Source organism: Mauremys reevesii, linkage group 8, assembly GCF_016161935.1.
Source record: "Mauremys reevesii isolate NIE-2019 linkage group 8, ASM1616193v1, whole genome shotgun sequence".
NCBI classification, from domain to species: Eukaryota; Metazoa; Chordata; order Testudines; family Geoemydidae; genus Mauremys; species Mauremys reevesii.
Window position 1 is genome coordinate 68,025,554 of NC_052630.1, and position 27,895 is coordinate 68,053,448.

The following is a 27,895-nucleotide window of genomic DNA, read 5'->3' on the forward strand; positions in this document are numbered from 1 at the left end:
TGACACTGAGTGACTTTTATGTATTAATGTTCTGGAAGATAAACAAAAAGCAATAGGGGATATGGCATGGGAAAGTCAGCATGCTCTATGGGTGTTAAATGATGTTAGTTTAAATTCACACACCATGTCAATGTGAGAACAAAGAGAAAGGGCACCATTTTCATCACAGGCCTATGTATTTTTTCTTAATTGTGTATGGTGCTTGGGTACCAGGGTGAGACACAATTTAGAAATACCTAAGATAGCCACTGAAGATAGGGAGAAAAGGTCACTAGGCTTTTGCTTTCCATTCATTAAACAAAACTGGATTGAAACATTCCCCTGTAAGGGCGTGTATAGGCATACCGTGCTATTGTCTCACTGTAAATTGTAGATTATATTATAGAGTAGAATATGCTATAAATTATATTCCCATTTTAATGACTTATTTTCATAGATTCAAAAGCCAGAAGGGACCATTGTGATCACCAAGTCTGACCTCCTGTATAATACCGACCATAGAGCTTCCTCCAAATAATTCCTAGAGCAGATCTTTGTTTATTTTAGTTTTACTTGAAGGAGGACAAAGGGACTGACCCTGTACTCCTAATTTGGGCAGAATTTCCATGCAATCATTAGGAATTTGCCCTGAATAAAGGAAAACTTGATTGGATCTAGTGTAAGGCCTCCGGGATTTGGAACAATATTATATACCGGTATTGCTTAAGCACGTAACATCCAGAGAACACCCAAAGTAGAACAACAAATTATTCCGAGTCTTTCCACTGTGAGTTATGCTAATTGTTCTTTACATTCATAGATTTATAAATGCTTCACTTTTTTTAATGTACAAATACCATGAAAGCTAAAATCCAAACAGGTGGCCCAGATTCTCAAATGTTGTTTGGTAAAGCTCCACATAGCTTTACTGAGGCTGTATGGTGATTTACATCAGCTTTACGAATGTCTGGCCCAAAGCGTTTCTAAAAATGCCTTTGATTTGTGAAAAACAAAGTTCTGTTTTATCTACCCCCCTCTTAACACCATCCCTTTGAACCAAAACAACAAATAAGTCCAACCATCCCAAACACCATGAGTTGTTTTCACCCTTAAATGTCCTTTCTCACATATATCCACTTTCTAGTTCAGTTCATATAAATGAGTCAAATAGTGATGTTGTTGCGCTTCCTCCCCAGCATGTAATAATATGAAAATAACCAAAAGGGAACATCTACCCAAGGTTTCGCACTTGACACCTTTGTCAATTATTCTTTCTTTTTGACCAATCACTATAACATTGAAAAGCATCCACAGTTTTTGTTCAATAAGTGTCTCAACTAATGCAGGATATTCTGGATATCATGGAGAGGAAGACTGTATGTCTGCATTTCAGTGTTCTTTAGCATAGTACACTTGGCTATTTTTACATGATGAATATAAACTAATTGGAATAATAATAAAGTAAATTTGAGATTTACACTGCATACAATGGTACCAAATCCAGAATGGTAAACTAAAGTTTTCCATATTCAAAGTAAAATCTGGTTAAGTCTGTTATAATGAAGACCAAAAATATTTATATATAATCATACAATTGATGTAGTATTAACTTAATCATAGCAATAGTAAAGATCAAATACAAAATACTGTCTTTTTAAAGATAAAGCTGGTGGGCTTTGCTTATTCTAATGTAACAAGCCTGTAATGTTTTCTTTGATTTGGGCAATAGTGGTGGTGAAATATCAATAAATAAATGGAGATACACCTATCTCATAGAACTGGAAGGGACCTTGACAGGTTATTAAGTCCAGTCTCCTGCCTTTACTAGCAGGGCCAAGTACTGTCCCTGACAGTTCCTCCCCCGAAATGGCACCTCCCCCCGTCTCAGATTGAACTCTCAACCCTGGGTTTAGCCGGCCAATGCTCAAACCAGTGAGCTATTTCCCCCCACCTTGATCAATTGAGTAGAAATCAATAGTTAATTAAATACTCTTTTTAAATAGAAGATGAGATCTTTTTTCTTAATGTTTGGTTTTGAATCCAAATTAGATATATACCCAAGTTTGCCTTTTCCAAGTAGCCAATTAAGCACATTTATTTGCTAGTACATTTTCTATTTAAAAAATTTGTTTTTGACAGGCCCACTGATTTTTAAGATAGTCTCTGATCTTTTATCCCTAGTTTTCTGGGTGTGAATTATTGTGGTAGCATTCCACAGTACATTCACTGCTAACTCTACCTGATCTACAGACACAATAAAGCACTTAGAAATCTAACTGCTATAAAATACCCCCATAATAATTTGCACCTACAAAATTGCAGATGCAACATCACACAGGATGCTTTTCAAAATTAGGCCCAATATCTTTCATTATATCTGACGTTTTCTTAAGTCATAAAAAGAACTGCTGCATAAAAAGTTTCATCGTCAATGCTTTTTTGTGTGCTCACAAAAACCACATACAAAGGCTAATGAAAGTAGACAAAGGCATAGTTTAATGGCCTGAGCAAAGTACTAGAAGTTCGTAATTCTGAGTTTCTAATCCTTGTAATGTCAGTGACTTCTCTTATGAACTTGGCAAGTCATTTCATTTCTTTCTTAATTTTCTCATCTGTAATACATTAGGATTGTTTTGGAGGATGGGGCAAACAGTTGTGAAAGTTTTCATGAAATTTCTGGTTTCTAATAATTTTATATTTGTTTTAATTTTCCAATCAGTTCTAATACCCTAACCTACATCACAGCGATGTTGGAAGGAAAGATGCATTGTTTGTAAAAGGCTCTGAAAATGACAAGCCCTATCTACATTCAAGTTGCCGTTATTTATGTTGCTACTATTTTATTGACTTAGGACCTGCATTAACTTCAGATAATGTTTCCAGCACATAAGTAGCACAAAGCTGTGTATCTGTACTTGAATTGTGACCAAAGTTGCTCACTTAACTAAGCCTACTCAGCTTGCCACAAAAACCAAGAGAAGGGCCAATACGTTAGTTATAGTTAGATTGGAAAATCTCTTAATTTTTTTCCTTCTACGTTTTAAATGTTAAATGCAATATTTTGTCAGGAGAGTTTACCCTGATACTTGTATTATTATGTACTTGCTCCCTATCAAACAAACCCAATGGTAAACAATAAAAATTTAACATCCCCCTTCCACAACACTGTGAAACGAACAAGGCTCTATTCGTTCTTGTTTCTATTAAAGAAATGTCAAGGTGGAAACAATTGTATGTATTAGGCTAGGAATAAGATCCACAAAGTACCCATCCAGCTACTTTAAATTAGTGGTGGTTATTTTCAGAGTTTGTGGTACCATCTTTTGCTTCCATTTATTGACACCATTCAGATAAGCCATGCCTTAGTAAGAGGTCTGCAGTCACTCCTGTGGTGAGAAAAGCAGGGGCGGCTCCAGGCCCCAGCATGCCAAGCGTGTGCTTGGGGTGGCAAGCTGCAGGGGAAGCTCTGCCGGTCGCCGGGAGGGCGGCAGGCGGCTCCAGTGGACCTCCCGCAGGCGTGCCTGCGGAGGATCCTCTGGTCCCGCCGCTTCGGTGGAGCCTGCAGGAGGTCCACCAGAGCCGCGGGACCGGCGAGCGGCAGAGCGCCCCCCCGCGGCATGACGCCGTGCTTGGGGCAGCGTAATGTCTAGAGCCGCCCCCTGGAGAAAAGGGCTATATGTAATGTCTTGAATATAACTATGTAGGGCTTTCAGAGTCCAGAGCCAAAGCTGTGCCTGAGCAATGCATTTTAATTTTTATTTTTTCTTCTAAGTGTCAAAACAAATGTCCCTCAGTAATAACCTGGCAGATATCTGCTGGGCTGCCAATTCTGTCAAACTGTGTGGTGGATTTTTTGCTCATGCACATACACAGGACACAGATGATCCCACCAAACTTATATCTGTACCCAGAACTGTAAACCAGGGAACAAATTCACTGCTGGAGTAACCAGACACAACTCCATTGACCTTAAAAGATTAGCTATTTGCTTTTAGTGTTGGAGGCATGGTGGTGTGTGTGTGTGTAAATAAATAAAAAAAATAAAATTAAAAATAATAAAAAAAATTAAATGAGTCATTTTAGGCAGCTTTGATGCAGTAGAAGCTCAAAGTTATGGACACCTGGGCAATGGAGGTTGTTCGTAACTCTGAAATGTTTGTAACTCTGAGCAAGCCATTATGGGATGCTCCTCAGGGCGGACTGCTTGGAGCGGGGACTCAGCTCTGCAGTGGCTGTCTGGTGAGTTGGGGTGGGGACAGGCAGCCAGGGCCGCCCAGAGGGGAGGGCAAGTGTGGCAATTTGCCCTGGGCCCCGCAGGGGCCCTGCAAGCCCTGACCTGGTGGCGGTCCGGGTCTTCGGCGGCATTTCGGCAGTGGGGAGCCCTTCAGTGCTGCCGAAGACGCGGAGCGACTGAAGGGTCCCCCACTGCTGAAGACCTGGACCGCCACTGGGTGAGTACAAGCGCCACAGCTCCCCTGCTTTGCCCCAGACCCCCTGAATCCTCTGGATGGCCCTGCAGGCAGCTGGTTCTAGCTCCATCTGCAACGGTGATGAATGAGGCACCCTGGGGCACCGCAGTGTCAGTGGGTGCGGGGTGCAGGCTGTGGCCCTTTAAAACTGAGCTGCTCCTCCTGAGTACAGCATGCAGGCAGGAGCTCAGGCTCTGGCTCCAGCTCCAGCAGTTTATACTCCAGGCCAGGTTTCAGTAGCAGCTCGGGAAATTTCTTTCCCAAGCTCTGAACTTGCAAGCTTGTCCCCCTCCCAGCCAGAGAGGGAAGGGAGAGGGGAAAATAACATGGCGAGTAGGGGGTGTTTGTGGGGACAGGCAGTCCAGATGTACCTATCTTTAAGATGAAATACAGGCACAATACAGTATAGTGTTTGGGTTTTTTTGTCTCACTGTAATTACTTTAAAAAAAATCATGTTCAGAAAACAACCTCCAAAAGGCAAATAGGTTTGTTTTTTCTCTGTCTCCCCACATCTCCCTTCTCCCCCCACCCCAAAAGCAAGCTTGTTTTCCACCACAGAGCAAATGCTCTCAAGATGTAAGAGAAGAAAAGGGCCTTTTTTCTCTGCAGGACCATTTATGGGATCGTATACTGCTAGTCTATCCATCCTAAGGCACAAGCGTCTAGTCTAATATGTAACAAGGAATGAGATGGGCAGAGCAGGATGGATTCTAGGGGGAGGAGTATTAGATGTGTGGTGTGCTTTTGCTCATCCTACATGGGATTTTGTGCCCAGTGAATCCACACAATACAGAAGTCCACTTGTCAAATCCCTATCCCATCCTGAACTGGAGAAGAAGGGAAGTTTTGTGGTTAAAGCCCTGGACTGACCCTTTGGAGATATGGGTACAATTTCTGGCTCTACTACAGATGCCCTGTAAGATCTTGGACAAGTCACTCAACATTTATGCATCTCAGTTACTCATCTATACAATAGGGATAATACTCTTTTGTTGTTGTTGTCTGCTTTGTCTATTTACATGGTACATCCTTCAGGTGAGGAATTCTTACTGGATGTGTATATATAGTGCCTAGCAAAATGGGGCACCAATCTCAATTGGTGCCTCTAATCACTACTGTAATACAAATAAAAAATAACCCTTCACATTGTAGCTGTGAAGATCTGTGCAGGAGATCTCTGCAGCATTCAGGGGTATTGATTACTCCCTCTCAGCAGGGTCTCCAAGGTTCCTGAGGAAATGACCTGCATATTTAAAGCTGCTTTTGGTGTCTCAGAAGTTAGTATTTTGCTGTGGTGTTATAGCCGTGTTGGTCCCAAGATATTAGACAGACAAAGTGGGTGAGATCTGAAGAAAAGCTCTGTGGAGCTCAAAAAGCTTGTCTCTTTCACCAACAGAAATTGGCCCAATAAAAGATGCCACCTCACCCACCTCGTGTCAGCAATTAGTATGTAGACTAGAGTCTTCTGATTATGCTATTCTCAGATCACTGCACTAGATGGATGAAAGCCACCTGCAAAATTGGACAAAGTTTGCAAGCTTTGCCAACCTAGGGAAGAGACACTGCAGTTAACTCAGAGAATTAATTCTCTAAGTTAAAACTAGGCATCTTTCCCAAAGTGATCATTAATAAAATATTGAAAATGTTTGTAGGTTAAGACCTTCATAAATACTGAAAAGATGATTTCTTGTGAATATTTTGTGACTTGCAGCAAAGCATTTGTTTTATAATTCTGATCTCCTTAAAATTGCATTTTTTTTTTAAAGCCAGCCCTGTTCTTCCAACCAGGTCAGGCAGTTCAAATGGCAGATGGAACAATAATGTTTCATACTATTTAATTGGACACTTAATCAAACATATTGATTTTGCATTATTGTTTATTATCAGCAGAGAATAACTGACAAGTTTTAATGAATTCATACTGCATTCTTAAATATTCACATGGAGGAATTTCTCAGTTAGTTTAAAGCTTAACTTTCAGGCATTTGCAATTTAAAAAAAAACAAATAGATTTTATCAGGACTGCTGTTAGTTGATGTTACTACAACTCAGAGAAAAATTATATACAAAATTACTGTGTTTCTTTCAAGTGGGGACTGCAGGATCCAATTATAAGCTCTTTGTACCCTTACATCCTGTCTGAAGGTCAGTTCAGGGAAGAAAATGTGTTTCCCCCTCCTTTTTCTGGGACACTTCCTTCTACTTTTGCTATATACAGCTTACTTAAAATAGCATCATAATGCCAAAAAGGATAGGCAGGTGGGTCAGAAACGTAGATATGAGAGAGAACAGTCAGTTTTTCAAAAGGAAAATGAAGGTGATAACAAGGTTTGAGTCAGGAAAAAGGGGAGTTGCCTCTCCTCATCCAAAACTAGGACAATCTTCACATTTCGTGTGTGTGTGCTAGAAACATTAAAAGGACCATTAAATAATAGAGTAAAAAGGTTATGGAAAGCAAACTTTTGATAAAATAGAGCTAGTGTCTCATTTTTTCTTTCTCTTCCCTTTGTTCTTTCTATATCCTGATTCATCTTTAGGTCTCTGCAGGTTTTCCTTATTTTTTTTAGAATTTTTCATCCTTTTGAAAATTTTCAGTTCACATTTTCTCTACAGCCCCCCCCTCTTTCCTGCAAGATATATTCCTTTTCTGATCTGTCTCTTGCTATGTGTATTTTTTTCAGTATCTTCTCTCACTCTGTCCCCTGTCTATTACAGCATTCCTTCCACAATCCCTTTCCATTTCTACCTCCCTAAATTATTTTTCCACTCCGAGGTTAGTCCTCTCTTCTTCATGCTCCCCTTACAGTTTTTTGGGAGCTGGAGTGCAGGTATTGTTAATCCTCTAAATGCATGTGATGAGTGAGTTATAGAGGGTAAAAGCATGACCGAGTAAATATATGAGTATCACCTTTCTAGAGTGGATGGATTGACAGCCCTGACTACATTGTAGGACCTATCTTGGTCAGCTTTAATGGTTTTGACTTCAGTAGGCTATGGATCAGGCCCTGTGAATGGTGAGTTAGCTACACCATTCCTCAACAGTCCAAGTGTGAAATCCTGGATCCACTGGAAGTTTGCAACTGACTTCACTTGGCCTAGGATTTCATGCCTGGTGCATATCTTGACAGCATGAATGTCCACTGGGCTGGGAAATATGAGCCCCACTTGCAAGGTTGTGCACATCTGTCCCATGTTCACTGGTTAAGAATGATATTTAACATCATCTTTGCAGAAATCTAAATAGTTTAGTTTAAGATACGTTGTCAGTATGCTGATATACTTACCTGTGTGCACCCGTCCAGACTTATTGTTCTGTTAAACCATATCAAGTGGAAGAGGAACAGTTACAGTGGAACCCAGATTTACCGTATTTTCCGGCGTATAAGACGACTGGGCGCATAAGACGACCCCCTAATTTTCCACTTAAAACATAAGTTTTGGCCTATACTCGCCGTATAAGACTACCCCTCCTTCTGAGGCTGAAGGACCCACCACCGAAGACCCGGTAGGGAACCGTCCAGTGAGTACACCCCCCACCCACGTCCTGCCCCGCCTCAGAAACTACAACCCATAACCCCCCCTGCCCTGCTCCTTGTCCCCTGACCACTCCTTCCCAAGACCCCCAACCCTAACTCCCCCCAGGACCCCACCCCCTGCCAAACTTGCCCCGCTCCCTGTCCCCTGACTGCCCCAACTCCATGCACCACCATCCCAACAGACCCCAGGAATTCCCACGCGGCGCCGACCCAACCCCCACTTCCCCATCCCCTGTCTGCCCCCCCAGAACCTCTGCCCGATCCAACCCCTCCTCCCCGCCCCAGTCCCAGCCCTGGCCCTGGCCTCTTACCTGCCGGGGCCAGGGTCGGAGCCGCAGCCGTGGGGCCTGGCTCCCAGGCCCGGCCGACACCGGAGCTGGAGCCCCAGCCGACACCGGAGCCCCAGCCGACACGGGCCCGGCCCCAGCCGCAGCCGCTGGGCCCGCTCCGGCCGGGCCGACACCGGATCGGGCGCCGCAGCCGCGGGGCCCGGCTCCCCGGGCCGGGCCGACACCGGGATCGGCGCCGCAGCCGCGGGGCCCGGCTCCCCGGGCCCGGCCGACACCGGGACCGGCGCCACAGCCGCGGGGCCCGGCTCCCCGGCCGACACCGGGACCGGCGCCGCAGGTAAGCCGTCCCGCCCCCTCCCCCACACGCCCGGCTTACCTGCCCACTCCTTTTTTCAGGCTTCCCGCGAACATTTGATTCGCGGGAAGCCGGGGAAGGGGAGGAGAAGGAGGGCGGAGCGTTCAGGGGAGCGGTGTCATCTATTAAGTCTGCTCGGATTGGCTGAGTCAGAAAGGCAGGCTATTACAACCTTTGCCAATCCGAGCAGGCTTTGTATGCATTAATGGCATACACCAGAGAGACGCCTCCCAGGATTGGCTCAGCCGAAGCCTGTTTATACCCGGCGTATAAGACGACCCCCGATTTTTGGGGGTTGTTTTTTAGTTTAAAAAGTCGTCTTATACGCCGGAAAATACGGTAAGTAAAGGTGTTCACAGATGGCTTCAGAGTGTGTGTGTGTGTGTGTTTGTCCACATATAGGAAGAGCAGTTGGCTCTTGTGTGGAACTCCAGATAGCACATTTACATGCAGTGAAAAAATTAGGGACATTCATTTCACTTTGGCATAACAATGTCACTGTATCAAAGTGCAATATAAGAGAATATACTGCCAAATGCAGATCAGTGAGTAACTAGAGGTACTGTAAAGGCTCTGTTACAAGCATTCTTCTAGAAAAATGTGTTCATTTAAGTCAATAAATTGGTGGTGTGGGAATATGGAGAAAGGAGAAATCAACCAAAAAGAAACTGTCTGTCTCTATTATAAACATTCTCTCTCTCACATGCACATGAACACACACACATTCATTCAGGTGAGCCTCTGCAGGCATGGGGCAGAAGCAGCATTTATCCATAAATGATCAAATTGATACTAGTTTAATAGGGCCATGAGAAATACCTACACAGATTTAGCTAAAAGGTTTGTTTTTTTTCCCCAGCAAATCACATATTAAGACATAAATTTAAAAATTTACCAAATTATTGTAGATAACTTAGTATGATTACCTTGGTTTCTGTAATATTTCCTAGGTGTTCAGTATAACAAGTATAGGCCCAGTCCTATAACCTGTTGTGTGTGGTTTGACCCCTCTGCCTATGCAGAGTGCCATTGATTTAAATAAGACTCTGCCTGAACGGCATCAATTGCAGGATTCAGGCCATAGGAAAGTACAGGGAATACTTTGAAAACCCGGGCCATCATAACTAAGGTAAACTTGCCTTCTTTTTGAGAGTGACCATTGTTGTGTTTATCACTTCAGAAGTTACAGTGATAGTCTTTAGTCACAACTCTGCAATTAATGTTGCTTTAGCTGCAGCTAATTTGAAAAACTCGGAATTTTGAGGGTTTAATATCTGATCTATCTGAAATTATACAGGGCACAGTACTGATTTAGGGTTCTTGACTTTAAGGATTTTTATAAAATCGGAAAAAAACAAAAATATAACTTGGGTCTAGTTTTGGATTAAGTGGTTTTTTATGTTTTAATTTTTCTGATGCCGTGTGTGTGTGTGTGTGTGTATAATTGAGAATAGTAATTCTAAATGTTGATTAGTTTTTCTTACGGGGTTTAAGCAGAGATAAAATATGAAGAATAGCTACTGCTCTTGCACAACAGTAACTATTTATAATTATATATATTTGTAGTGACACTAATTCACCATTTGCTGCAGTGGGCATATCATTAAAACTCCCTTATGACAATGTCAAATCAAGTCAAGGTAGGTGATTTGATAAGATGAAAACAAAACCATTTCTCTGCAAATCTATCAAGGCAGCATTCCAGAGTCAAGACAGAAATAATCAGTGTTCATAAGTGGAAGCCTATGGAGACAATCTTACATCATCAAGATAATGGCCATAAGATGACAAACTGTAGAAGGTGGTCTCCGGTGCAAATATGAAACAATGTCCTGACTAATTACATTGCATTAGAAACAAATCTGGGAAAATGAATACTAATTAGATGAGAGTGGCATGCGAAAACTGATAGCACTTGTCTTAGAGATTCCTGCTGGATGCTCCATTGAGTTGAAGCTGTTTTATTTACCAATTTAAGAACATTGCCAGGGTATGTGAAAGTGTGGGCTGCAGAGTAGGCTGTTTTTATTGTTTGTTTGTTGTGGTTCCACTGATCTCCGGCAATCAGTTTTTAGATTATTCCCTAACTCACAACTTTTGATGTCACTGGATCCTATTCACTCCCTAGTCACACTGGCATTGACCAGGCTTCAGGCAAACTCTTGGCAGCAAGTTAGACAGAAGAAGGGAGGTAACATTATAGAAAGGAGGGGACTAAGCACTGCCTCGGGCGCGCAAAGTGAAGGGGCGCAGTCTACCGCGATCGGCGGCGCTTCGGCAGCAGCTCTACCATCGCCACTTCTTCGGCGGCAGTTCAGCAGCAGGTCCCTGAGTCCCTCTCGGAGGGAACGACCTACTGCCAAATTGCCACCGCTTCATTCATTCTTCAGCGGCAATTCAACGGCGGGTCCTTCACTCCGAGAGGGACTCAGGGACCCGCTGCCGAGTTGCCACCGAAGAGCCTGGAGCTGGCCCTTGCCTTGGGTGCAAAAATTCCTTGTTATGGCTCTGCTCTAAACTGGGAATCCCATATGGCTGTTTAACTGGAGCACAAAGGGGCTGTAGCAGGGCTTAGGAATAAGCCCATGAAGTCTGAGTGACACCAGCTATTCTTTTGACCCTATCATGAAAACTAAGTTGTTTTCTATCTTTGTTTTGCCCCATGTATGCAATTAATATATTTTGAATGTGCAAAACTTGTTAATTTTTGTTAGATTTTAATCTTCTATGTATTTTTTATTCTCTTTTGTCTGTCACAAGTCTTCAGTCGCCAAACAGTACTGGAAAATAAGGTTAGTTTGTATTACAAATGTCTTCAGATTCTCTTTCTTCATTATTAGTTGCTAATGCTTCCAAAAATACTACTTTACTGGGTTTAGGCCATTGATAGACACATGGCAGGGCTCATATGGGCTCTGATTTAGCAAAGTACTTAAGCATGTGCCTAACTTTAAGCACACGAATAGTTCTCTGGGAATCAGTGGGGCTCCTTATATGTTTAAAGTTATGTATGTGCTTAAATACCTTACTGAAATGGTCACACTTGTACTGCTCCTGGTTACTTATGATACATATATGTATGAAGACTTGTATTACTGAGCTTTAATAGTCATGGCTTACAGTGTCTTTCTATACCACCTTTTGTAAGAAGGAATCTCTTATTTCCCCAAAGATTACAAGGTGTAAATAGTTTATATCAGTTTATAAATGTTTAATATCACCTTTCTGGTTTTTTGAGTGGAATTTTCAAAAGCACCGAGTGACTTAGGGCATAAGTCTTACTGAAAGTCAGTGAAACTTGTGCTCATTAGTCAATTTAGTGCTTTTGAGAATCCCACCCTTAAATAATATCTGAATACAGCAGTGCTTAATTTGTGCCAGGGCTGAGCCCCGGCACCTCTAGGTTTGGCAGTTTATAGCCCCAGCACCTCTGGGCTTGTCACATCAGTTATGAACGTAAAGAAACTGCGTAAGCCCCGGCACCACTGCATTACAAATAAAGCACTGGAATACAGTCAAAAGATATTCAGCTCCAAGAAACACGGTAATGTTGCTAGGCCAGGATTCTGTGGTGTTTTCCTCTGTTTAGCAGCAACTTAGCAATTACAGTTGTATGTGGTGGTGGTGTCATTATTTCCATCTTCTTGGAGGAGAAAGGTATGCCAACACCATTATGTAGGGTAAGAAGAGCCTCCCCTAAAGCAGAGTTTCTCAACCCATTGTTGGGACTCAAAATTGAATTGCCAAAATGTTTCAAAGGGTCGCGTGGCGGCTCCTGTTGCACAGGGCTGACCTGGCTCACCTCCCTGGTCCAGGGGTCCCAGCACCACTGAGGCTGGGCCCCGCCGTCATGATGGCAGGAGTCCAGGTAGGCCAAATCTGAGTGAGTGGCATTGCAACCCCATGAGCCAGATCGTAACTCCACTCCTGGTCCAGTGATCGGTTTATATTTGCCAGGCTATTTACAAAAGGTAAGGGCTAGAAACATACTTAAAAAAGTAAAAGTCGACATTAGCATTGCCACTTCTAGCTCTCAGAATTAATATGACACCAGTGTCACAGATTTTACAGCTGTCACAGGCTGTCTCAGTGATTAGCATCACTTCAACTGATGGCTCCACAAACTCTTTGCCTGGAATGGCAGGAGGGGATTGCATAGGATTGACCTGATGACAAAAACACTGCTGTTGATACTGACACAGGCCCCATAGCATTCATGGATTACTGGGCCAGCAGGAAGAAGCAACGGATGTCATGGCAGGATTCACGAAAATGGTCACTTAAAAATGGTTCTCTGCCTGCTCTTGTAACGAGCCTTCATTACCCTGCATGTCGTAATTCCTATTCTACCCATATTTATTTCCATTATTTTTCCAAATCCAGCTATTTCCTGAATTTGACCCCTAAAATAAATACAATCCAAATATCAGCCCAATTGGCCATCATTAGTGAAACAGTATGAAGGATATCACACCTGACAAAGATTTCGTAGGTAGGAGCGAGAAGGAGTGTCCAGAACAGGGCCATTCTTAGGATTTATGGGGCCCTACACAGTATTATTAAACTGGTGCCCCTATGCCTGAAGGCAGCCCGGGCTTGCAGCCCAGGGGCTGGGGGGGAAGAGAGGCAGCGAAGGATACCAAGACACCCGGCCCACCTCACGGCAGCAGAGAGTCACAGTTCCCTGCAGAGATCCCCGTACCCTCTTCCTCCCGCAGAATGCGCAGCACCGGTGCCTTCAGCTCTGTGAATATGGCCCATGCCTAAGGAGACTGCAGCGCACACTAGGTGTGCAGGAGACCTCCCTCCCCCCCCCCCCCCGCCCGCTCTTACCTGCTGTCATGGGCGGTGGGTGAAGCTGCTGCTTGGGGAGGCTAGCTCCCCAGCCCACCCCTTCTACCTGTGGCCCTGCCCGTACTCCATCCCTGCACCGCTCCCACTCTGCCCAGGCCCCGCCCTCTCCCCATTGTCTCTCTCCTCTCTTCCCTCCCCGACCCTGCTCACCCCCTTCCAGCCAAATCACTAAACCCAAATGAAGCAAATGACATTTGAAAAACAACACTCCTCTGCAATTTCTTTCTAAAGAAAATGGAGCATGTTTTCCACTGCATGCCAGAAGGTGAAGACTGGGCATGCAGAAGGTACCTAATTAAAAGCACTAAATTTGGGAATAAAATATGTCAGTCACAGGGTTTTTGATATACCCTGAAGTTTGTCAGAGATTTACTTGTAAAAACTTTGTAGTAAGGGAAAGTCAGCTGTCCTGCTTAATACAACATTAAATATTATGGAATACATCATGAAGCTCTTCTCTGTTTTATGTTTTCTTAATCAGTATTTCTAAGCTGATTTTATATTTTAAATGTACTCTCAAGCCTTCATAAAGTAATCATTCCAGATTACTACATATTTAACTCACTGAAACAAAGACATTATTTTAAATTAATGAGTCAGAGGTTTAGTGTGTTCATAACAATGTTCATTGCTTTTAGAAACAGGGAACGCTAATTTACTTTGTGTGATCTCCAAAACAATAGACATATTTTTTGAAGTTGGTGAAATTTCATAAACATGTTTTCAAAGATTTTAGGCATGACAAAGGATTTTATCTTACTAAGGTACTGGTTTTGCTGGAGGATTATCTTAAAACTAGTTAAATCAAATAGTCAGAAGTAAAGAAAGGGAAGCTCGTTTGTCTAGCTAGCTGGAAGAAAAGAGGTGTTGTCACTTTAACAGGGGGGTGAAGGGAGAAGGGGATGGACAGAAAGGAGAGGAAGACTTTGGAAGCAAGTTATTTGAACTATAGTAATTAAAATGTGTATTTTAGATAAGGTTGGTCCTTTGAAGGATTTATTTAAAAAACTCTGTCTGAAGATCCAAGCATTTAAGGCTAAAGATGACTGCTCAGATTGTGCATCTAAAAATCTATGCAAGGATTTTTTTAAAGATGTGATTTTATCATCTTCAGAAACACACTAATGAAATATTTTTAAAGCAAATTTTAAACTAAGGTCCTGTAGATAGACTAACTTGTTCTGAGTAAATATTACAGTAACGCACAACTGTTCTTGTCAGTAAATTCAGAAACTGACAGTATATATCTGGGGGTTGGCAAATGCCTGTTAAATGGCTTCATTACCACTTGAGTGGCTCTTTAACAGTTTCAATGTTGTGCTAATAGGTCTAGCAGGCTGGAAGGCTTTTTCACTTTTAAGTTATTAGATCCCCTCTGGAGGAAAAAGAACAGGAGTACTTGTGGCACCTTAAAGACTAACAAATTTATTTTAGCATGAGCTTTCCTGAGCTACAGCTCACTTCTTCCTCTGGAGGAAGACTCACCAGGCTGCAGCAGGCAGCTGTGGGAGCCTGCACAAACGGTCAGAACAGGAATAGGAAGAGGTGGAAGGCTGGACACTAAGACCCAGGGGTGCCCCAAATTTTTGGATGCCCTAAGCAGCCATGTATGCCTAAAGACGGCCCTGGTGCAGAATGTGTGTCTGCCAATAAAAAGTTATGAAATGTCAGTTTGCAGGTAGAATCTGGGCCCTGCTTGTGCATGCCTTGGCATTCTTCTAGTTTACTTTAAAACATTCACGGGCCTCAACCTACAGTGCTTTGTAGATAAAACTTCAACTAAGGTCATGTCTACACTACCATTTATGTCGGCAAAATGTATGTTGCTCAGGGGGGTGAAAAAAACACCCCCTTTCCCTCCCAAGCAACATAAATTTCACCAGCATGAGTGGTATGTACACAGTGCTATGCTGGCGGGAGAGCTCTCTCCCATCAGCATAGAGTGGCTACATGAGAGAGCTTGCAGCGGTGCAGTTGCATTGGTACAGCTGTGCCACTATAAGATCTCTAGTATAGACTAGAGATAACTTCAATGAGATTTGTGCAGAGAGAACTGTAGGATCGGGCCCACCTCTTAATACTATTTAACAGCAGTGGGCTTTTTCTGCCCCCTTCTGGTTCGAGCCGCACATATTCAGGTAGTTTTAAACATGCTTATTATGTATTTAATAAACATGAAGAATGCCTATCAAACTAATGCACATTTTAAACCTGTATTGTTGCCTGAGAGGTTAGAATAGTTCTGGCTTAACTATGTATGCATTTTTTGTGATGAAAAAGCCACATTTTAATAAGTGTTTAGAATGGCTCCCAAGGAAAAAGTCAGGTCTGTTGTGTAAAATTTTGTTGAGGACACATGCTGTGCATAGCAAAAATGCTTATGAAATTTCTTTGAAAATAATGATTTCGCATTTCACTAGCCAGTTTTTAAAGCCAAAATCCCTTGTATTTATATTTTTACACAATAAAAAACGCATCTGATTCCAGTATAGATTTTTCATGCCCATTTAAAATTTTAATCATTGGCATTCTTTAGTTATATGTGAGCAAAAAATCATCTGTTGTTGGCAACTCTTCACTTATTAATGTTTCTTTAGCTTAAAAGCAACTGAACTAATTGTTTTGAAAATTATTAGCAAAAAAATTCTGAACTGGAAATGAGGCTTTATGGTCAAATTATAAATCACATCTAATAGGGGTGTATAATGGAAACATCCACAGATCCTTAGCTACACGGTCATGAACAGAAAAGCTGTTATAATGGGAAAGGGCCGAATAACCTAATGAAAGGAAACAGATTTTCAATTATTTTAAACATTTATCACTATATTTTACAGGGGCGAATCATAATCTACTACATTATAATGACCAGATACATGGCTAATGACATGTTTCTGTTGATTGCCTGTCTGTGTCAGAAGTGTGAAGATAATTTAATGATAATGTTCTAGTACAGAAGACAAAAATCCCATTGCCAGATCTTTTGGGAATTTCCATACAGATCATTAATAGTTACACGTTTTACATTAGTAATTACAGTGTATTTGTTCCCTGTAAAACAGGAATATACTGAAATGAAATGAAGAACAATCTCTTGGTTAGAGCAAAGTTACCAGGACTCATACATTCTATTCCTGGTTCTATCGTTGATACGTGGTGTGATCTTGGATAAGACTCTTCTCAATGCTTCCGTTTAACCACTGGTAGAACAGGGATAATACTACGTCTCCAGTAGGTCTGAAAATCCTTTTCAAAGGTGGATAAGAATTATTATCCTCACTTAACCAGTGGGGAAGCTGAGGCAGAGGAAACTTACATTACTTTCCCAATGTCAGTAGGAAAACAAGGTAAAGAACCCAGTCTTGAGACTTGCAGTCTGTTATCTTATTCACTAGCTCACACTGCCTAACAGACAGGAGTGTTGGAAGGGTTAATTAATCTTTGCAAAGTAATTTTGAGATTCTCAGATGACAAATGCCATATTAAGTGTAAAGTACAATGTGAAAAGAGGAGTATCCGAATCTTGCCCATTTAAAGTATTTGCAAGTGGTTACAGGTAGACACCCCCCCCTCCCCGTTTGCTAAAGAGTTAACTATAGGATCTAGAATGCAATGTTTTAGCTTGACATGGGCAATCAGAGCTTCAGCATCTCCATACTTAACATAAGAAGGACACTGTATAACTTCCACTGGCTGTTTTTGCCCAGGGGCTGCATTTTAGCCTTCTCTGTGTTAAAATATTACCTAACGTTTCTTTTTGTAATATTACAGTGAAACAGAGCATTAAGAAAGATAATTAATTATACTGTAGTCTCTCCATCAAAATAAAGGAAACCACTTTATTTGCTAAATCTATTGGGCAAGCTCATGAGCTGGTACATGAGTGATGCACACTGATCTAAATTAGTTGAGGACCTAGCCCATTAAATTTAACTATAAACAGATTTTGAAGGAAAAGGAAAGTTGTAGGGTTTTTTTAGTTTAATTGTACCACTCCTGCTGTGAACAACTTTGTCTGGATGCTGGCACAATATACTGTAAATGGAGTCCAATTTGGGTGGATGTATTATTCCATACTGTCTTTTACCAGAATAGTAACAGGATATCTTAACCATCTGTAGTTAAACATTCAATAAAAAAAAAAAGAGAAATAATAAAATAATGCATCAGATAATTAAAGCTATTAGCCACTTTGGGATAACTGTTATCAGCAGCATTTGTTGTTACATGCAAGATTGCTCTAGGGAGATTTGTGTGCTTAGCCTTACTAGGCGAAGTCACTAGATGCAAAAGATATGTGGGATACATTCTAACATGATCGTCTATGGTCATACTAACCTCTCTTTTCCAATATGGAGTGAAGATGTCCCAAATGAGATCATGATAGTCAATGTCTTAGACCAATATTTTCTACTTTCTCATAATTTGAGTATTATTCAACATAAATATCCAAAAGAAGTCTATATCAAAGCACAGACCTTGTATTACAACTTTATTAACTTATATCTATCTAGTCTATTTTATCCCTTTCTTCAAAAATACTAATTATTGTATTTTCAGAGCAAGTTACAGATGGGTTCACTGTTACATTTATAAGGTTGCTGCATACATACAAAAAGGTAGATATCATTATGTAGGATGCTATATACAACCTGCTAATACAGCAGAAGGGCTATGTTGACCAGGTTCTTGTCAGTTTCACTAATGCCCTTAGTTTACAGATGTGCTGACACAACACTGACAGGTCAGTTTTTGCAGTGCTGCAACTTGGGAAAGCTCTGAGGAGCTCCATTTAAAATATTTCCAATGATTGGTGCTTTTTATAGATTTCAAAGCCAGAAAGAATAACTGTGATTTGCCCTCTTGTGAGAAACAGACCATAGAACTTCCCCAAAATAATTCCTAGAGCATATCTTTTTAGAAAATCATCCAGTCTTGATTTTAAAATTGTCAGTTACGGAAAATCCGCCATGACCCTTGTTAAATTATTCCAATGGTTAATTACCCTCACTGTTAAAAATGTACATTTTATTTCCATTATTTTTTCCTAGCCTAGCAGTTCCTAATTTTAGACGATTGTCAATGGGTGTCAAAGAGTTGAAGAACAGTGAGACCATTATATCATCCCCATTAATCTAGTTTAACAGACAAAAACAAGAACATTTTCAACTGCTATTAGATATATGTTGAAGGAAAAAAGATCAATGATTTAATGTTTAAAACACTGCACCAATACCTTAGATGTTATGAAGAAAATGACTAATTGTTGTATTGGAAATGTCTCCCGCTCCTACCTTCTGAAAGTGTGATTTTGAGGATTTTTTCTTATACCTCCAACTAAAGAGCTTTAAATGAGAACTAAAATACTCATAATATTTTCTCTCTAAACTACTCCCAATACCATAGATAAAACATTAATGCCTTGTCTTCTTTCAGTATTAGTGGCAAAGTATTAGGTTAATAGCTTCTGAACATTTTAGGAGGGATACATGTAGTAATACTACAAACTCCTGTGTCTACTTTATCTTAACTTAGGTAAGGAAGATTCACATCTGAGCATTGCTATAACAATGTTGTACTTGTCCCAGAAATACTCTCTGAAAAATAAATAAAGAAAAGAAATGAACATAAGAATGGCCATACTGGGTCAGACCAAAGGTCCATCCAGCCCAGTATCCTGTCTTCTGACAGTGACCAATGCCAGGTGCCCCAGAGGGAGTGAACCTAACAGCTGATGATCAAGTGATCTCTCTCCTGCCATCCATCTCCACCCTCTGAAAACAGAGGCTAGGGACACCATTCCTTACTCATCCTGGCTAATAGCCATTAATGGACTTATCCTCCATGAATTTATCTAGTTCTCTTTTAAACCCTGTTATAATCCTAGCCTTCACAACCTCCTCAGGCAAGGAATTCCACAGGTAGACTGTGTGCTGTCTGAGAAGAACTTCCTTTTATTTGTTTTAAACTTGCTGCCCATTAATTTCATTTGGTGGCCCCTAGTTCTTATGTTATGGGAACAAGCAAATAACTTTTCCTTATTCACTTTCTCCACACCACTCATGATTTTATATACCTCTATCACAGGGGTCAGCAACCTTTCAGAAGTGGTGTGCTGAGTCTTCATTTATTCACTCTAATTTAAGGTTTCATGTGCCAGTAATACATTTTAACATTTTTAGAAGGTCTCTTTCTATAAGTCTATAATATATAACTGAACTATTGTTGTATGTAAAGTAAATAAGGTTTTTAAAATGTTTAAGAAGTTTCATTTAAAATTAAGTTAAAATGCAGAGCCCCCTAGACCAGTGGCCAGGACCCGGGCAGTGTGAGTGCCACTGCAAATCAGCTCACGTGCCGCCTTCGGCACACGTGCCATAGGTTGCCTACCCTTGCTCTATCATATACCCCCCTTAGTCTCCTCTTTTCCAAGATGAAAAGTCCTAGTTTCTTTAATCTCTCATTGGGACCCATTCCAAACTCCTAATCATTTTAGTTGCCCTTCTCTGAACCTTTTCTAATGCCAGTATATCTTTTTTGAGATGAGGAGACCACATCTGTATGCAGTATTCATTCATTCATGTAGGCGTACCATAGATTTATATAAGGGCAATAAGATATTCTCCATCTTATTCTCTATCCCTTTTTTAATGATTCCTAACATCCTGTTTGCTTTTTTGACTGCCACTGCACACTGCGTGGACGTCTACAGAGAACTATCCACGATGACTCCAAGATCTCTTTCCTGATTAATTGTAGCTAAATTAGCCCCCATCATATTGTATGTATAGTTGGGGTTATTTTTCCCAATGTGCATTACTTTACATGTATCCACATTACATTTCATTTGCCATTTTGTTGCCCAATCACTTAGTTTTGTGAGATCTTTTTGAAGTTCTTCACGATCTGCTTTGCTCTTAACTATCTTGAGCAGTTTAGTATTGTCTGCAAACTTTGCCACCTCACTGTTTACCCCTTTCTTCAGATCATTTATGAATAAGTTGAATAGGATTGGTCCTAAGACTGACCCTTGGGGAACACCACTAGTTACTCCTCTCCATTCTGAACATTTACCATTAATTCCTACCCTTTGTTTCCTGTCTTTTAACCAGTTCTCAATCCATGAAAGGATCTTCCCTCTTATCCCATGACAACTTAATTGACATAAGAGCCTTTGGTGAGGGACCTTGTCAAAGGCTTTCTGGAAATCTAAGTATACTATGTCCACTGGATCCTCCTTGTCCACATGTTTGTTGATCCCTTCAAAGAACTCTAAAAGATTAGTAAGACACGATTTCCCTTTACAGAAACCATGTTGACTTTTGCCCAACAATTTATGTTCTTCTATGTGTCTGACAATTTTATTCTTTTTATTATTTACTACTTTATTAAATGGCTACATCTTTTTAGATCTTTCTCTCACACATAAAAGTTGGAAATAAAATTGTTAATATTTGGATCATGCTTCCTCCTCAGCCAGCCAGCCTATCCGCTCCACCCAGCCACATTCCTTTTTCACTCCTACAGCCAGCCTTCCTGTTTACCCTCTCTCAAAGAAGTAGCACCACCAACTGCTCCAGTGTGTGACTTCCCTCCAGTGGGTTCAGTAGCAATGCCCATGCTGGGCCTCAATGTCTGTTCCTTATCAAAATCACACCCCAAGATCCAGTGTAGCAGATTTGATTGGGATGGTGGCTTTCTGAAGAATCATAGAATATCAGGGTCGGAAGGGACCTCAGAAGGTCATCTAGTCCAACCCCCAGATCCCTAAATGGTCCCCTCAAGGATTGAACTCACAACCCTGGGTTTAGCAGGCTAATGCTCAAACCACTGAGCTATCCCTCCCCATGGCTGCTGAACCTGCTGGAGAGAGAGAGAGAGAGAGTGAAGGAATTTAGACCGACCGGAGCCGGGGGTGGGACGGTAGGAAAAGTGTGCCAGATATCTTGGCTGGCACATTGGGATAACATACATACTGTTCAGTGGTAAGTTTCATATCTACAACACAATCAAGATCCTCCAGTGGTGTAGAGTTGACAACGCATTCTTACACTACTGAGTCTCCATGGTGTCTCTATGCTGGAGCTGAAAAGTGTGACTACCAGCACAGGTAGACAGACTCACACTAGCTCTGCTCTAAAATAGCAGTATGTGCAGTAGGAGCAGCAGTTCAGACCAGCCTGTGAACTTGCACTCTGAGGGGCTTGGGCAGGCTTGGATTTATGTGGGGAGATTGAGCAGCCATCCAGCTGCAACATTCACACTGTTTTCTAGCATGCTAGCTTGAGCAGGGCTAGTGCAAGTTTGTCTAGCCATGCTGGGAATTGCACCTCCCAGCTGCATTGTAGGCTACCCTATGATGCCAGATAAGGGAACGGGGGCATGGAGAGAATGAGGTGCCCTAACTTATCCTTAGTTGTGTTTTCACCCCATTGCAGTCTGGCATGAGCAGGGGCGGCTCTAGGAATTTGGCCGCCCCAAGCACGCCGGTCCCGCGGCTCCAGGGGACCTCTTGCAGACGTGTGTGCGGATGGTCCGCTGCTCCCGCGGCTCCGGTGGAGCATCCGCAGTCACGCCTGCGGGAGGTCCCCTGGAGCCGTGGGACCAGCGGACCCTCCGCAGTCATGCCTGCGGGAGGTCCACCGGGTCCGCTGGTCCCGCGGCTCTGGTGGACCTCCCGCAGGCATGACTGCGGAAGGTCCGCCGGAGCCGCCTGCCGCGCTGCCGGCAAAATGCCGCCCCAAGCAGACGCTTGGCGCGCTGGGGTCTAGAGCTGGCCCTGGGCATGAGTTTGAGAAACCCTGTGGCTGCTCTGATCCAGTACATGGTAACCAGGCTGCATACAATATGTGGCCCTATTTCTGTGAGGGGTGCAAATATCAGGCCATATTTTCCAAACTTTGCACATACACAAATTCTGCTGCACACATGCTGCCCTTGTTTTCCATATGCATATAGGGATGCAGAGAGAGGTTGTGCACCAAATGGGAGTTTGTGCACGTGCAATTGGGCAGATGCATTTTGAAATATCTGAGCCATTATGTGCACCAACTGTATGTGATGCAGCATTACAATCTATTGCTAAAGAAGTTCTGAGGGATGGAATGTGTTTCTGTGAACTGAAGCTTGATGGCACAGAACTGCAGTGTGTTCATAAAATCATAGAATCTCAGGGTTGGAAGGGACCTCAGGAGGTCATCTAGTCCAGTCCCCTGCTCAAAGCAGGACCAATTCCCAACTAAATCATCCCAGCCAGGACTTTGTCAAGCCTGACCTTAAAAACCTCTAAGGAAGGAGATTCCACCACCTCCCTAGGTAACCCATTCACCACCCTCCTAGTGAAAAAGTTTTTCCTAATATCCAACTGTCACGGAGTGTGGGGAAGTCAGGGCCCTGTACCCCTCTTCCTGAGATTCACCGTGACTCTCAGCCAGCCAGTAAAACAGAAGGTTTATTAGATGACAGGAACACAGTCCCAAGCAGAGTGTGTAGGTACAACCATAACCCCTCAATCAAGTCCTTCTGGGGGGTTCAGGGAGCTTAGACCCCAGCTTGGGGTTCCCTGCATTGCACCACCCAACCCAAGACTGAAAAACAAAAACTCCTCCAGCCGCTCTCTTAACCCTCTCCCCAGCTCCTCCTCTCCTTTGTTCAGTCTCCCAAGCAGAAGGTGTCACTTCTCCCAATCCCCCTCCTGGCTCAGGTTACAGCTCAGGTAGCTTCCTTCAAGGGAAGTTCCCCATCCCCAATGTAACTCCCCTGGAACATTCCCAGGTCAAATCCGCCCTGCTTCCTGCTCCGTCACATCAACCTAAACCTCCCCCACTGCAACTTGAGACCATTACTCCTTGTTCTGTCATCAGGTACCACTGAGAACAGTCTAGATCCATCCTCTTTGGAACCCCCTTTCAGGTAGTTGAAAGCAGCTATCAAATCCCCCCTCCTTCTCTTCTGCAGACTAAACAATCCCAGACTAAACAATTCCCTCAGCCTCTCCTCATAAGTCATGTGCTCCAGCCCCCTAATCATTTTGGTTGCCCTCTGCTGGACTCTTTCCAATTTTTCCACATCCTTCTTGTAGTGTGGGGCCCAAAACTGGACACAGTACTCCAGATGAGGCCTCACCAATGTCGAATAGAGGGGAATGATCACATCCCTCGATCTGCTGGCACTGCCCCTACTTATACAGCCCAAAATGCCATTAGCCTTCTTGGCAACAAGGGCACACTGTTGACTCATATCCAGCTTCTCGTCCACTGTAACCCCTAGGTCCTTTTCTGCAGAACTGCTTCCTAGCCATTCGGTCTCTAGTCTGTAACAGTGAATGGGATTCTTATGTCCTAAGTGCAGGACTCTGAACTTGTCCTTGTTAAACCTCATCAGGTTTCTTTTGGCCCAATCCTCTAATTTGTATAGGTCCCTCTGTATCCTATCCCTACCCTCCAGTGTATCTACCCCTCCTCCCAGTTTAGTGTCATCTGCAAACTTGCTGAGAGTGGAGTCCATGCCATCCTCCAGATCATTAATGAAGATATTGAACAAAACCAGCCCCAGGACCGACCCTTGGGGCACTCCACTTGATACCGGCCCCTCTGTGCCAGCTGGACATGGAGCCTTTGATCAATACCCGTTGAGCCTGACGATCTAGCCAGCTTTCTATCCACCTTATAGTCCATTCATCCAGCCCATACTTCTTTAACTTGCTGGCAAGAATACTGTGGGAGACCGTATCAGAAGCTTTGCTAAAGTCAAGGAATAACATATCCACTGCTTTCCTCTCATTCACAGAGCCAGTTATCTCATCATAGATGGCAATTAGGTTAGTCAGACATGACTTGCCCTTGGTGAATACATGCTGACTGTTCCTGATCACTTTCCTCTCCTCTAAGTGCTTCAGAATTGATTCCTTGAGGACCTGCTCCATGATTTTTCCAGGGACTGAGGTGAGGCTGACTCGCCTGTAGTTCCCTGGATCCTCCTTCTTCCCTTTTTTAAAGATGGGCACTACATTAGCCTTTTTCCAGTCATCTGGGACCTCCCCTGATCGCCATGAGTTTTCAAAGATAATGGCCAATGGCTCTGCAATCACATCCGCCAACTCCTTTAGCACCCTCGGATGCAGCGCATCCGGCCCCATGGACTTGTGCTCATCCAGTTTTTCTAAATAGTCCCGAACCACTTCTTTCTCCACAGAGGGCTGGTCACCTTCTCCCCATACTGTGCTGCCCAGTGCAGCAGTCTGGGAGCTGACCTTGTTTGTGAAGACAGAGGCAAAAAAATCATTGAGTACATTAGCTTTTTCCACATCCTCTGTCACTAGGTTGCCTCCCTCATTCAGTAAGAGGCCCACAATTTCCTTGACTTTCTTCTTGTTGCTAACATACCTGAAGAAACCCTTCTTGTTACTCCTAACATCGCTTGCTAGCTGCAACTCCAAGTGTGATTTGGCCTTCCTGATTTCACTCCTGCATGCCTGAGCAATATTTTTATACTCCTCCCTGGTCATTTTTCCAATCTTCCACTCCTTGTAAGCTTCTTTTTTGCATTTAAGATCAGCAAGGCTTTCACTGTTAAGCCAAGCTGGTCGCCTGCCATATTTATTATTCTTTCTACACATCAGGATGTTTTTTTCCTGCAACCTCAATAAGGATTCTTTAAAATACAGCCAGCTCTCCTGGACTCCTTTTCCCCCTCATGTTATTTTCCATGGAGATCTTGCCCATCAGTTCCCTGAGGGTGTCAAAGTCTGCTTTTCTGAAGTCCAGGGTCCGTATTCTGCTGCTCTCCTTTCTTCCTCGTGTCAGGATCCTGAACTCGACCATCTCATGGTCACTGCCTCCCAGGTTCCCATCCACTTTTGCTTCCCCTACTAATTCATCCCTGTTTGTGAGCAGTAGGCCGAGAAGAGCTCTGCCCCTAGTTGGTTCCTCCAGCACTTGCACCAGGAAATTGTCCCCTATACTTTCCAAAAACTTCCTGGATTGTCTGTGCACTGCTGTATTGCTCTCCCAGCAGATATCAGGGTGATTAAAGTCTCCCATGAAAACCAGGGCCTGCGATCTAGTAACTTCTGTTAGTTGCCTGAAGAAAGTCTCGTCCACCTCATCCCCCTGGTCTGGTGGTCTATAGCAGACTCCCACCACGACATCACCCTTGTTGCTCACACTTCTAAACTTAATCCAGAGACTCTCAGATTTTTCTGCAGTTTCATACCGGAGCTCTGAGCAGTCATACTGCTCTCTTACATACAATGCAACTCCCCCACCTTTTCTGCCCTGCTTTCCTGAACAGTTGATATCCATCCATGACAGTACTCCAGTCATGTGAGTTATCCCACCAAGTCTCTGTTATTCCAATCACATCATAGTTCCTTGACTGTGCCAGGACTTCCAGTTGCATAGCACTGATGCAGTGGGACTGATTTTAGTGTGCTGTGTCTGCTCTAAGAATTTCCTTGGACCAGTGACTCCAGTTGACATCCTATTGCGAGCACAGTCCTGCTCTCCTTGAAGTCAGTAGGAAGTTAGCCACTGGAAGCAGTTTGGGACCCTGTGATATGAACCTGTCCTCACTGTAGTATTCAATTTCTATAGCCTCATTATCCAAATTCAGTGTTAGTTCTTGAAAGAAAGAGCTACATGTGATGAAGCTCTTTCTCCCCCAGGGAAATAAAACTCTAAACTTTTCGAAGTAAGAGTCCCATTTCAAGGATCTTTTGGGTTAAAAGAGAAATTCATTTTCTTCTTAAAATATGTATAATATTCAGAAAACACTATGAGGCAGCATCTCGTTAACAGTACACCCTGCTGAACTGTCTTCTGTGAACGCTTTTTTGTTTCCTTTTAATGAGGATGCTGTTTATATTTGTTGTTGCCTGTCAATACAAATGAAACTGAAAATGGTAAGCACGTCAGGTAGCCTGGTGGCTCTTTAGATTACAGGCCTAGTGCTTCCCTCAGGGCTGCTCAGCACCGCTTTCCAAAGCTGCCCTAAAGCCAGCATAACTAGTCAGGGAAGGATCCCCCCCATAAAGGGAGGTGTGGCTGGGTGAGTCTCCCCTATAGCCTGGCAATTCCCTGCTGCTGGAATGACTCTGTGGGTCCATTAAAGAAGCCTTAAAGTTGCTCTAATTTAAGCAAGGACCAGATGAAGAACAGGATGGCCGACTGATGGAAAGTAAATGTGGCTTAAAACCACTTTTGTGTCCCCTGTACTGAAGTGCAGCTTAGCTGCAGCTTCAGGGTGTATGTTCTGTAGCTTTGAAACACCAGCTCAACGTTTGCAGTTTACATCCAAGCACCCCAGAGCAGACCAATATTTTAGTTTATTCACTCATAAATGAGTATTAAGATCTAGCTTTTGTGCTTCTGTTCTTTGTAGACAAGGAAAATCTGTTGGGTTTTATATTTGTCTGAAAAATGGGAAAGAACTGGTAGGGTCAAAATGACCTAATGGATGATCATTAAAATAATAGAAATATAAGTCTAACCACTGTTTCTAGGTTCAGTTGGTAGGCATTTGTGTGAATGTTAACATGCTGCTCTGAAATACCATCTGCAGAGTTTGGTCCACCAAGAGGGCACAGCTAATAAAGAATAGCATCTATAAACATGTACCTGTCCAATGTGTAATCATACAGCAAGCAATGGCTTTGGACACAATGCTTTAAACACTGCAGATGCTTTACTGGGCAGGGCCGCCCAGAGGATTCAGGGGGCCTGGGGTCTTTGGCGGTGGGGGTCCTGGCCACTTTGGTGGTGGGTCCTGGAGCGAGTGAAGGACCCGCTGCCGAACAGCTGCCGAAGACCCGGAGCAGAAGGAGCTCCCGCCGCTGAATTGCCGCCGAAGACCCGGAAGCGAGGAAGCGAAGGTCTTCTGTCTTCGGGTCCTTCACTCGGTGTGGTGTGTCGAAGCGAACCACGACGAACCAAAACCCGCTGAAAATCATGAAAGGCCCCTGAAAAAATCGGGGGCCCCTGCAGGGCCTGGGACAAATTGACCCACTTGCCCCCCGGCAACCCTGTTACTGGGCTCCAGACATAAATTGAGATATCTGATATTTGAGGACTGTTCCTTTAATGTATTTTACCAAGCTGATCTCAACTATTAGGGCAGGTCTACACTTAAAATGCTGCATCGGCAGAGCCTCTGTAGCGCTTAAGTGATGCTGATGCTGCTGCTGGATGAGAGCCTTCTCCGTAGTTAATCAATCCACTGAGAGAGGGGGGTAGATATGATGATGGACAAACTTTCCCCAAGTAGTAGCCTTTCTACACCAGGGTATAATTACATCGCTCAGGGGTTTGGATTTTTCAATCCACACCCCTGTTATACCAATATAAGTCAGTAGTGAAGACTTGTCCTTAGTGATCTTCAGAAAGCACCAATTTCCAGTAATAGGTTCATAATCA

At 43.0% G+C, this 27,895-nt stretch overlaps 1 protein-coding gene across 3 annotated transcripts in view; it reads right to left on the reverse strand.

Moving 5' to 3' along the window:
- Positions 1-27,895, reverse strand: part of NTNG1 (netrin G1) — a 206,899-nt gene that overhangs the window by 1,561 nt on the left and 177,443 nt on the right. The gene's annotated exons all lie outside the window — the stretch shown is intronic.